We start from the raw sequence: 12591 nt of genomic DNA, 5'->3' as shown, positions 1-12591 counted from the left end.
GGGGGGGTGGGGGGAAGATCTTGTTTGGCCCAGCAATGTCTGAGTTGGAGGAAAAGACAGAGAGATGCTAGACTAATGCAATAATGATGTGCTGAGCAGAACTGGGCTGAGCATTGTTCCTTCTCAACAGTCAGCCTCACTGGAGGTCTAGTCCCAAAGCCCTTGCAAACTTCTTGATGGTTTGGCTCTGTGTTCACCCAAATCTCTTGTTGAAATGTAACCCCCAGTGTTGGGGGAGGGATCTAGTGGGAGGTGATTAGATCGTGGGGGTAGATTTTCCCTTGCTGTTCTTGTGATAGCGAGTGCGTTCTCATGAGATCCGGTTGTTTGAAAGCATGTAGCACTTCTCCCCTTCACGCCCTTTCTTTCCTTCCAGCCATGTGAAGATGTGCCTGCTTCTCATTCCTGTTATGCCATGATCATAAGTTTCCTGAGGCCTCCTGAGAAGCAGAAGCCTGTATAGCCCACAGAACTGTGAGTCAATTACACCTATTTTCTTTATAAATTATCCAGTCTCAGGTATGTTTTTATAGCAGTGTGAGAACAAATGAATACGCTTCTCTTTCCCTTCCCCCATGCTGTGGACAAAGATATCAACAAGAAAATTTTTCTTTGCTGTCTGCATATAAGCTCAAGTTCAAAAGAGCTGTTGGCCTGTGGTGCAGAGACTTCTGGAGGCCTGAGACAAGGATGATGACCATGTTGTCCCTTGGGAATTCTGTATGTATCTGCAGTGGGAACAGTTCTCTGGCCCCTGAGCTCCTTGAGCGCCAAAACAAAGTCCTCATCATCTAGAGGTTTGCAGAACATGACACAGATTGGAACAGGTAGGAGCTCAATAAATGTTTGTTGGATACATGAACTAACAATGACGTTTTTAAAAATTTTTAAGTTTTAATTTCAAGAGGTACACGTGCAATTTGGTTACATTGGTATATTGAAAGTAATGCTGATGTTTGGGCTTCTGATGATACCATTGCCAAAGTACTGAACATGATCTCCAACAGGGAGTTTATCAACTACCTTTCGGATTCCCCGATGTTTATTGTTCCCAACTCTGTGTCCATGTGCATCTAATGTTTAGCTCCCACTTACAAGTGAGAACATGTGATATTTGGATTTTTGTTTCTGCGTTAACTCACTTAGGATAATGACCTGCAACTGCAGCTGTGTTGTGATTTCATTCTTTTTGTGATTTCACAAAAGTGCACATGATGTGATTTCATTCTTTTTTGTGACTGTGTAGTATTCCATGGTATGTAGGTTACCACATTTTTTTTTTTTTTTAACAATGCCCTGGTCTGCCACCCAGGTTGGAGTGCCATGGTGCAATAACAGCAATCACAGGTCTCTGCAGCCTCAATCTCCTGGGCTCAAGCAATCCTCCCACTTCAGCCTCCTGAGTAGCTAAAACTACAGGCATGCACCACCGTGCCTGGCTATTTTTTGTAGAGATGGGGGGGGTATCACTATTTTGCCAAGGCTGGTCTCAAGCTCCTGAACTCAAGATATGAGATTATAGGCATGAGCCACCATGCCTGGCCCCATATTCTTTTTATCCCATCTACTGTTGATGGGCACCTGGGTTGATTCCATGTCTTTGCTAGTATGAATAGTGCTGTGATAAATGTACAAATGAAGGTATGTTTTTGGCAGAATGATTTATTTTCCTTTGGGTATATACCCAGTAACGGGATTGCTGGGTTGAATGGTAATTCTATTTGTAGCTCTTTGAGAAATCTCCAAATTGCTTCCTACAGGGGCCTAATTTACATTCGCACCAATACCGTATAAACATTCCTTTTTCTTTGCAACCTTATCAACATCTGCTATTTTTTTGAATTTTTGATAATAGCTATTCAGATTTGTGTGGTATGGTATCTCATTGTGGTTTTCATTTGCATCTCTCTGATGATTAATAATCTTGAGCATTTAAAAAATATGTTTGTTGGCCTCTTGTATGTCTTCTTTTGAGAAGTTTTCAATCATGTCCTTTGCTAACTTTTTTTTTTTTTTTTTTGTTTGAGACGGAGTTTCTCTCTTGTCACCCAGGCTGGAGTGCAATGGCGCAATCTTGGCTCACCGCAACCTCCGCCTCCTGGGTTCAGGCAATTCTTCTGCCTCAGCCTCCTGAGTAGCTGGGATTACAGGCACGCGCCACCATGCCCAGCTAATTTTTTGTATTTTTAGTAGAGATGGGGTTTCACCATGTTGACCAGGATGGTCTTGATCTCTTGACCTCGTGATCCACCCGCCTCGGCCTCCCAAAGTGCTGGGATTACAGGCATGAGCCACCGCGCCCGGCCTTTTGCTAACTTTTTAATGCAGTTATTTGTTTTTTTTTTTCTTGTTGATTTAAGTTACTCATAGATTCTGGATGTTTGACTTTTATTGGATGCATAGTTTGCAAATATTTTCCCCCATTCAGTAGGGTGTCTACTCTGATAATAGTTTTTATTTGTTTGTTGCTGTGCAAAAGCTCTTTAGTTTAATTAGGTCCCACTAGTCAATTTTTTTTGTTTTTGTTGCATTTGCTGTTGAGGACTTTGTCATAAACTCTTCGCCTAGGTCAATGTCTGGAAGAGTATTTCCTAGGTTTTCTTTTAGAGTAAGATATTTAAGTCTTCAATCCATCTTGAGTTAATTTTTGTTTATGGTGAGAGATAGGGGTTTCATTCTTCTGCAAATGGTTAGCCAGTTTTCCCAGCACCACTTACTAAATAGGCTATCCTTCCCCATTAAAAAAAAATCAACTTTGCTGAAGATCCATTGGTTATAGATGTGGCTTTATTTCAGTGGTCTCTATTCTGTCCCATTGAGCTGTGTGTCCATTTTTGTACCAGTACTGTCATTTTTGGTTACTGTAGCCTGTAGTATAGTTTCAAGTTGGGTAATGTGATGCCTCCACTTTTGCTTTTTACTTAGGATTGCTTTGGCTATTTGGGCACTTTTATGGTTCCATATGAATTAAGTTAAATTAATTAATTTATTTTTAAGAAAGGGTGAGGCCGGGTGCAGTAGCTCATGCCTGTAATCTCAGCACTTTGGGAGGCCGAGGTGGGTGGATAACCTGAGGTCAGGAGTTCGAGACCAGCCTGACTAACATGGCGAAACCCTGTCTCTACTAAAACAAATACAAAAAAATTAGCAGGGTATGGTGGTGGGTGCCTGTAATCCCAGCTACTCAGGAGGCTGAGGCAGGAGAATCGCTTGAACTTGGGAGGTGGAGGTTGCAGTGAGTTGAGATTGCACCATTGTACTCCAGCCTGGGCAATAAGAGTAAAACTCTACCTCAAAAAACAAAAAAAGAAAGGGTGTCACTCTGTCACCCAGGCTAGAGTGCAGTGGTGCAATTCTGTCTCACTGCAACCTCCACCTCTCAGGCTCAAGTGATCCTTGCACCTCAGCCTCCTGAGTAGCTGGGACTACAGGTGTGCACAACCATGCCCAGCTAATTCTTGTTTTTTTTGGTAGAAATGGGGTTTCGCCATGTTACCCTGGCTGGCCTGACACTCCTGGGCTCAAGCAATCCATCCATCTCGGCCTCCCAAAGTGCTGGGAGTCTATATGAATTTTAGAATAGTTTTTTCTAATTCTGTGAAAAATGATGTTGGTAATTTGATAGGAATAACATTTAAATCTGTAGATTGCTTTGGGCAATATGGCCATTTTAATGATATTGATTAGATGTACCTTTTTTATGTGTGGCTATTATAAATGGGATTGTTTTCCTGATTTGGCTCTTAGCTGGAATGTTATTGGTGTATAGAAATGTTACTGATTTTTGTATGTTGATTTGGTGTCCTGAAACTTTACTGAAGTAGTTTATCAGGTCTAGGAGTCTTTTGGTAGAATCTTTAGGGTTTTCTAGGTATAGAATCATATTGTCAGGGAAGAGAAATAATTTGACTTCCTCTTCTCTTATTTGGATGCCTTTTCTTTTCTTGCCTGATTGCTAAGCTAGGACTTCCAGTATTATGTTAAATAGGAGATGATCATAAGCATCCTTGTCTTGCTCCATCTCTTAGGGGGAATGCTTCCAACTTTTGCTCATTCAGTATAATATTGACTGTGGGTTTGTCAGAGATGACTGTTATTATTTTGAGGTATGTTCCTTTGATGCCTGGTTTATTGAAGGTTTTCGTCATAAAGGGATGTTGGATTATATTAAATGCCTTTTTCTGTATCTATTGAGATGATTATATGGCTTTTGTTTTTAATTCTGTTTATGTGTTGAGTCACATTTATTGATTGCATATGTTGAACCATTCTTGCATCTCATGAATAAAGTCCTCTTGATTGTGGTGAATTAGCTTTTTTGCTATGTTGCTGAATTCAGTATTATTTTGTTGAGGATTTTTGTGTCTATGTTTATCAGGGGTAATATTGGTCTATAGTTTTTTTGTTGTTGCTGTATCTTTGCCAGATTTTGGTATCAGGGTGATGCTGGTTTCATAGAATGAGTTAGGGAGGGGTTCCTCCTCCTAAATTTTTGGGAATTGTTTCATTAGGATTGGTTCTAATTCTTCTTTGTACATCTAGTAGAATTTGGCTATGAATCCATCTGGTCCAGGGCATTTTTTGGATAGATTTTTAATTATTTATTTAATTTCATTACTTGTTATTTGCCTGTTTAGAAATTCTGTTGCTTCCTGATTCACTTTTGGGATGTTGAATGTTTCCAGGAATTTATCCATTTCCTCTAGACTTTCTAGTTTGTGAGTAAAGAGATGCTCATAGTAGTCTCTGAAAATCTTTTGTATTTCTGTAAGATCGGTTGTGATGTCTCCTTTTTCGTATCTGATTGTGCTTATTTGGATTTTCTCTTTTTTCTTTTGTTACTTTAGCTAGCAGTCAATCTTGTTTACCCTTTCAAATAACCAATTTTTGGTTTTGTTGATTATTTCTATGGTTTTTTGGGGCCTCAATTTAATTTGGTTTTGCTCTGATTTTGGTTATCTTTTCTTCTGCTAGCTTTGGGTTTAGTTTGTTCTTGTTGTTCTAGTTCCTTTAGGTGCAAGGTTAGGTTTTTAATTTTAGATCTTTCTATCTTCTTGATGTAGGCATTTAATACTATTTTTGTGACATCCAAGAGGTTTTGGTATGTTATATCTCTACTTTCTTTGTTTCAAATAATTTTTTAATTTCTGCCTTAATTTTGTGTGCCAAAAAGTCATTCAGGAGCAACTTGTTTAGTTTTTGTGTATTTGTGTGGTTTTGAGAGTTCCTCTGGATATTTATTTCTATTTTTATTCCACTGTGATCTGAGAAGATGCTTGGTACAATTCTGATTATTTTGAATTTAGCAAGACTTGCTCTATGACCAAGCACATGGTCAGTCTTAGAGTATGTCCCATGTGCAGACGAGAAGAATGTATATTCCGTGGTGATTTGGATGGAGTGTTCTTCAGACATCTATTAGATCTGATTGGCCAAGTGTCAAATTTAAGTTTAGAATTTCTTTGTTAGTTTTCTACCTCCATGATCTGTCTAATTCTGTCAGTGGGGTGTTGAAGTCACCACAATTATTCCATTGTTGTCAAAGTCTTTTCTTAGGTCTAGAAGTAATTGTTTTATAAATTTAGGTGCTCCAATGTGGGGTGAGTATATACTTAGGATGGTTAAGTCTTTTTTTTTTTTCTGAGATGGAGTCTTCCTCTGTTGCCCAGGCTGGAGTGCGGTGGCATGATCTCAGCTCACTGCAACCTCCACCTCCCAGGTTCAAGCAATTCTCCTGCCTCATCCTTCTGAGTAGGTGGGATTACAGGTGTGCACCACAATACCTGGCTAAGTTTTGTATTTTTTAGTAGAGACGGGGTTTCACCATGTTGGTCAGGCTGGTCTCAAACTTATGACCTCAAACAATCTGCCTGCCTCAGCCTCCCAAAGTGCTGGGATTATAGGTGTGAGCCATCATGCCCAGGCCAGGATAGTTAAGTCATCTTGTTAAAATGAACTGGTTATCATGTAATGTCCTTTTTTGTCCTTTTTGACTCTTGTTAGTTTAAATCGATTTTATCTGTGACCTCTGTTCTTCTTTTGTTTTCCATTTGCATCATAGATCTTTCTCCATCCGTTTGCTTTAAGGCTGTGGGTGTCATTACATGTGAGACAAGTCAGCAGAAAGAAGGGTCTTGTTGTTTAAAAAAAATCTAGTTTGCCACTCTATGCCTTTTAAGTGGAGTGTTTAGGCAGTTTATATTCAAGGTTAATGTTGATATGTGAGATTTTGTTCTTGTCATAGCATTGTCAGTTAGTTGCTTTGTAGTCTCAATTGTGTAGTTACTTTACAGAGTCTATGGGCCATGTGCTTGCATATGCCATTGTGTAGGCAATTTTTATTCTTTTGTTTCCATATTTAGAACTCTCTTAAGCATCTCCTATAGGGCCAGTCTGGTAGTAACAAATTCTCTTAGCAATTGCTTGTCTTAGAAAGACTTTGTTTCTCTTTCATTTATGAAGCTTACTTTGGTGGGATATAAAATTCTCAGCTGGCATTACATTTCTTTAAGAATGCTAAAAATGGGCCCCCAATCTCTTCTGGCTTGTAAGATTTTTGCTGAGAAGGCCACTGTTAGTATGATGGGTTTTCCTTTAGAAGTAATAGAATCCTTTTTTCTAGTTGCCTTTAAGATTTTTTTTCTTTTACTTTGACCTTGGATAGTCTTGTGACTGTGTGCCTTGGGGATGATTGTCTTGTGTAGTATCTTACAGGAGTTCTCTAGATTTCTTGTATCTGCCTGTCAATCTCTATAGCAAGATTGGGGGAGTTTTCCTAAGTTATATCCTTAAATATACTTTTCACGTTGCTTACTTTTTCTTCTTTTCTCTCAGGAATGCCAGTAAGTAAGAGATTTGGTTGCTTTACACAATCTCATATTTCTTGAAGGCTTTGTTCATTTAAAAAGAATCCTTAAAAAATTCGTGTGGGTCGAATCAAAAGAGTGGTCTTTGAGCTCTAAATTTCCTTATTCTGCTTGGTCTGGTCTGTTGCTAAGGCTTCCAACTGTATTTTGAAATTCCTATAGGAAGTCTTTCAATCCAGAAGTTTTGTTTGGTTCTTTCTTAATATAGCTATGTCTTCTTTCAAATCTTGGATGGTTTTTCTGGCTTCTTTGCATGGGATTTCAACTTTCTCTTGGATTTCATTGAGTTTCCTTGCCATCCATATTTTGAATTCTGTATCTGTCATTTCAGACATTTAATTCTGGTTAAGATCCATTGCTGAGGAGTTAGTGAGATCCTTTGGAGGTGATGAAACACCCTGGCTTTTTGTATTGCCAGAGTTCTTGTGCTGGCTCCTTTTCATCGGAGAAAGCTGATGCTTTTTAAATTTTTTTTGGAATTTGCTATCTGTCATTTGGGGGGTTTCTTGATATTTTATTCTTTTATCCCTTGGGGGTATGACTCTGATGTATATGATGTTTGACTGCTTTGCTATATTTCTGGGTGCTTTCAGGGTACCAAGGCTCTGTATTGTTCCTTGAATGCAGATAGGTAGCTTTCTCAGATGTTGTTTGTAGTAGTGATGTAATTTTGCTTGGTGATACAAGTTAGGCTACAGTCTAGTAGGTGGGCTTAAGAGTAAGAGCCAACAGGTAGGGTTGGGAGTAGAGGCAATGGAGAAATGAAAAGAGTGCCCTCTTCAGGCATGCATTCCTGAAGAATGGATCTTCAGTGGGGTGGAGCTGCTGGAGAAGCCCTCTCTTTTCCACCCCAACAGGAGGAACCACTGCTGAGTATGCCACAGTGCTCCGAGGAGGGGCACCATGGGCAAGAGATGACTCCCCTCCACCTCTATTCTGAGTTTGGTGTGACCCCTGCGGATGCTAGCATGGTGCTTGCATTTCCTTTGACCTAACGGTGGCTTTGACATTCTGTGCTCTCCATCTTCTTAGAGGGGACCATGCCTAGAGTTAGATTTCCATGGGAGTGGAGTGCACTGCCCTCCAGCTTCTCAAATGTGGTGGGGCACTGTCCCCCACCTGCCCAAGAGAGTAGGCTGGAGCACCCAGCAATGACACATACAGACTGGTTCCAGGTCACAAAACTGTCCCTGGCTGCAAGTCTTGCTTCCCAGGAGAAACCTTGGCTTCTGCAGCTCTCCTCCTGCCATAGCCCTGCACCAGGAGAGAGCCTAATTCCTGCACCTACTGCTGGGCACCTCCACGTTTGCTGCTCAGTTCTGGCTGTGGAGGGCTTTTCCCTATTCCAAAGCGAGTGCTCCATCTCTAGCCTGAGACTAAAATGCCTGTTACGGCCACTGCTGCCCCGTTGCCAAATGGTGTCTCTAAACTCTCAAAATGGTACCAGCTGTGAGCTTGTGACTGGAGAGGGTAGAGCCTCTCTCAGGAAAGTATGGCAAAAAGATGTGGGGAGGGTGGTTTTCTTGACTCTCAGTCTCACAACAGCCTGTAGCAGGGTGCCGGATGTTGTTCTAGGTATGCATAGGAGAGTCTGGCTTCCTTCTCTCTCAGCTAGGCAGTGGCCACGGCCATATAAGTTTAAACTCAGGCTGGGATGTGGGGCCCAACCCAGTGTTAAACCCTCAAAATGGCACCGTGGGCCTAGGACCAGAGAGAATGGGTATCACCCAGACAAGCAGTGTGAGCAGGAAGCTGTGGGGAGTGCAGTGCGCTTGCATCCCAGTCTCAACGGCAGCTCATAGCAGTGTGGCCAGTGCCCTCCTGATGCATGGACGTGCCCATTCTCCCTCCTCATCCTGGGAACAGTGCACCAGCTGCAGCCACGTCTGTAGATCCCAGGAATCTGAGTCCACACATGGCTCCCAACTGAGCTATTCCAGCCTTGAATGCCTGTGGGGTTCTTCATGGGTTGCCTTTGGGGAGCAACGTCTCTGGGCAATCTTTAGGCAGCTCTGTAAATCAGCCATGAGGGTTTAGTGCACCGAGGGTTTCTCCCATAGCCAAGACTGTTTTGTTTCAGAGCTCTGAGGATTTCTCTCTTACTTGTCCAGGAGTTTCTCCCGGCTCTCAGTTGGTCCCTGGATGGGCAAGCTGCCTTGAACTCTCTTCTTACTTTCTTCTGGTGCTCCTCATTACTTCTCTGTGAATCCAAACATTTTCTACTAGACGACCTGTTCGAAATGTGAATATCTACTTATTATTCTGGCTGTCCTCCAAGGAGGAGACACACACTCCTGTGTCTAGTCAGCTGTCTGGCTATGACCGCTCTTCATCCCTTTCTCTTCTCCTTGTGTGACTTCCGTAGTCATTTACACATTTTCTCCCTTCTCACTAAGGCCTCCACCCACCTCTTCTCCAGGAAGAAGCAGTTCAGGGAAGAACCTGGGCACATGGGGTTTGAGTAGTCTAGTTTATCAGCGCCAGTCTCTGGGGAATAAAAGCTTGTAGTAAAACATTGAACTTTTAAGGCAATACCTGGAATTTTAAATTTGCAGTTCAGCTTCCTGGCCTGAGTTCTGTCCTTTGCTCTGCCCTAAACTCAAGTGAACTTTTCCATTCCTCACTTTGAGGAGTTGGGACACTTAGCACACCTGTTCATATAGGATTTATTTCCCATTCATTCATTCAACAAATATCTATCGAACATTATGTACCAGATTTGGGATCAGGGCTGGGCATTGATAGAAAAATTAAGGCAGGATCCCTGTTCTCAGGGGCTCCTAGACCCTTGAGGTGGTAGGTGGCCCTAAGCTAAACACTGTGGAATATAAAGTAGGAATCTGAGATGCACACCTGTGATAATCACCAACGCTGCCACCTTTGAGATCTTCATATAAATATAGTAGCTCACCTTCTACCCTCTCACTTTGTGAAGTTCCGTTTCCATTGTGCATCTCATTTTTTCACCACACATGTCCCATTTCATGATCGTTCCTCCTTGCCTGCCCAGCTTGGATTCTCCAGCCCAGTGCAGCAACCACTCTCTTACAAATATTCTTACCTGGTTGGCCCTCTCTTCCTGTACTGGACTCACTTGGCAAAATTACAATCCAGGTATTCACTTATTCCATGCCCATAGCTGAGCAGCAGGTCATTGCTGGGGGAAAGCCACACAACTGTGTTGAGGCTCAACTGTGACCACTACTTGGAATTTAACATTGCCAGGCAAGCCTGTTAGTTTATGTAATACACTTGCCCTATCACTTCCTGAGACGGCTATTTTATCTCTTCTCTTCTCAAATCCTCAACATACCTTTCTCATCTTCTATTGTAGTTGAATATGCAAAAGTTGTCAGAATCAAAATGGAATCACGTGTGTTAAAAAACCCTTACAACTAGAGTTGGTAAAGGCCACGAAGGGAGGGTTCTCTGCACCAATGCCTGATAACAAGGACGATCACAGAAGACTGCAAAACCCACAAGGTTGCACAAAGGTCATTGTAAACTTACACACACACAAAATACTGGGAGAACAGCTGTCCAGAAACTGCTAAGCTTGGACTGGCATCCTCTTATTATTGATCCTTAGTGCCAAGGATAATTGTCTCAAAGCAATTATATAACTCTCCTGACTTTTTTCATTAAACACCTTTGTCTTTTTTTACCTCCCTGAATACACATATAGTTACGGTAACACACACATTCCCACTGCAATGCTCTATTTCCAAATAAGCACAATTTTTAAAGAATCTCCATCTCTATTTCTCAGTTTGACAAAATGGTGTCTCAGAAGTGGGACTGAAGAGCGCTCAGCTTGAATGGGTTGATGGAACTGAGTTGGTAGCACCTGAGCTCTTTGCATTCGGCTTCTGTCAGTTACCTTTTCTGCCCTGGTGAATCTCCTCTTGGATTTTTGGACTTTCTTTGTTTGGTTTTTTATTTTATTCATGTTCTGATTTGGTTATAAGGCCACCACAATAAAGAAATGTGCATTCCTCCTGGGATGACAGAGACTTTGCTTTTCTGGCAAACCATGTCTAGTATAAAAACAGTGCCCGTCTAGTTTCAGTACTCTGGTTTCTACAGAATTTACATTTTGTCTGGTTCTCTATGCCTTGTTTAATATTTTGTTTGGTCTGTGTATTAGTCTATTCTTCACTGCTATAAAGAAATACTTGTGACTGGATAATTTATAAAGAAAAGAGGTTCAATTGGCTCACCGTTCTGCAAGCTGTACAGGAAGCATGATGCTAGCATCTGGTTGGCTTCTGGGGAGGCCTCAGGGAACTTTCAATCATGGCGGAAGGTGAAGGGGAAGCAGGCACTTCTTATGTGGCTGGAGCAGGAGCAAGACGAGGGGGAGGTGCTACACACTTTTAAATAACCAGATCTTAAGAGAACCCACTCACTCACTATCATGAGAACAGCACCCAGGGGATGGTAGTAAACCATTCATGAGAAACCACCCCCATGGTCCAATTGCCTCCCACTAGGTGCCCCTCCAACATTGGAGATTACAATTTGACAAGAGATTTGAGTGGGGACACAGGTCCAAACTGTATCAGTCTGCATATCTGGCTTAAACTTTTTATGAACACTCTTACTTTTGGTTTCATTTTGGTTGGGTTGCGTGTATCTGTAAATGATTTGGCTCTTTTCTCCCTTGCTTGTTTCTAAACACATTCTGAGAGAGAGAAAAAAATCATTCTAAATGGTGGGCATAAGATGGCCAATTAAAAGCTACTAGATGGTCATTACCATCTATCATGCCAATTCAAATTAATGACATTCTTTGAAAGGATTTATAGGACTTTTTTGCCCTTGAGAGATTAACAAGAAATATAATGCGATTATCAAATTCTAAAGGCATACCACAACAACTTTCCTTTGGGATTCCAATGAGAATTGCTTTAACCTATGAGGCAGAGGTTACAGTGAGCTGAGATCATGCCACTGCACTTCAGCCTGAGTGATAGAATAAAACCCTGCCTTAAAAAAAGAAAAAAAACTAAGAAGCTCAATGAATTCCAAGTAAGGTGAACTAAAGAGACCTACACTGAGGAAAAAAGACACCCTACTCAACAAATAGTGTGAAAAATTGGCAAGCCACATGTAGAAGAATGAAACTGGATCTTCATCTCTCACCTTAAACAAAAATTTACTCAAGATGGATAAAAGACTTAAATATAAGATCTGAAATCACAAAAATTCTGGAAGGTAACATTGGAAAATCCTTCTAGACATTGGCCTAGGCAAAGACCTCATGACCATGAACCCAAAAGCAAGTACAACAAAAACAAAGGTAAATAGATGGGACTTAATGAAACTAAAAAGCTTCTACCCAGCGAAGGCAATAATCAGCAGAGTAAACAGGCAACTCACAGAATGGGAGAAAATCTGACAAAGCACTAATATTCAGAATCTCCAAGGAGCTCAAACAATCAGACAGACAATAAGTAAGGAAATAGAAAACTTAAACAGCACAATAAACTAATTATATGTAGCACACATATATAGAACACTGCCCAACAACAACAGCAGATACAATTTTCTCAAGAGCACATGGAATATTTTCCAGCATAGATAATGTTAGGCCACATATTAAGTCTCAATAGATTTAAAAAGATAGTAGTTATCATACAAAATATCTTCTTAAACCACAACAGAATAAATATAATAACAGAGGTAAAACTGGAAAATTCACAAAATTGTGGAAATTAAACAA

The sequence above is a fragment of the Cebus imitator genome, unplaced genomic scaffold (genome assembly GCF_001604975.1).
Source record: "Cebus imitator isolate Cc_AM_T3 unplaced genomic scaffold, Cebus_imitator-1.0 Scaffold20, whole genome shotgun sequence".
Taxonomy (NCBI): domain Eukaryota; kingdom Metazoa; phylum Chordata; class Mammalia; order Primates; family Cebidae; genus Cebus; species Cebus imitator.
This window is presented reverse-complemented; position numbering follows the sequence as displayed.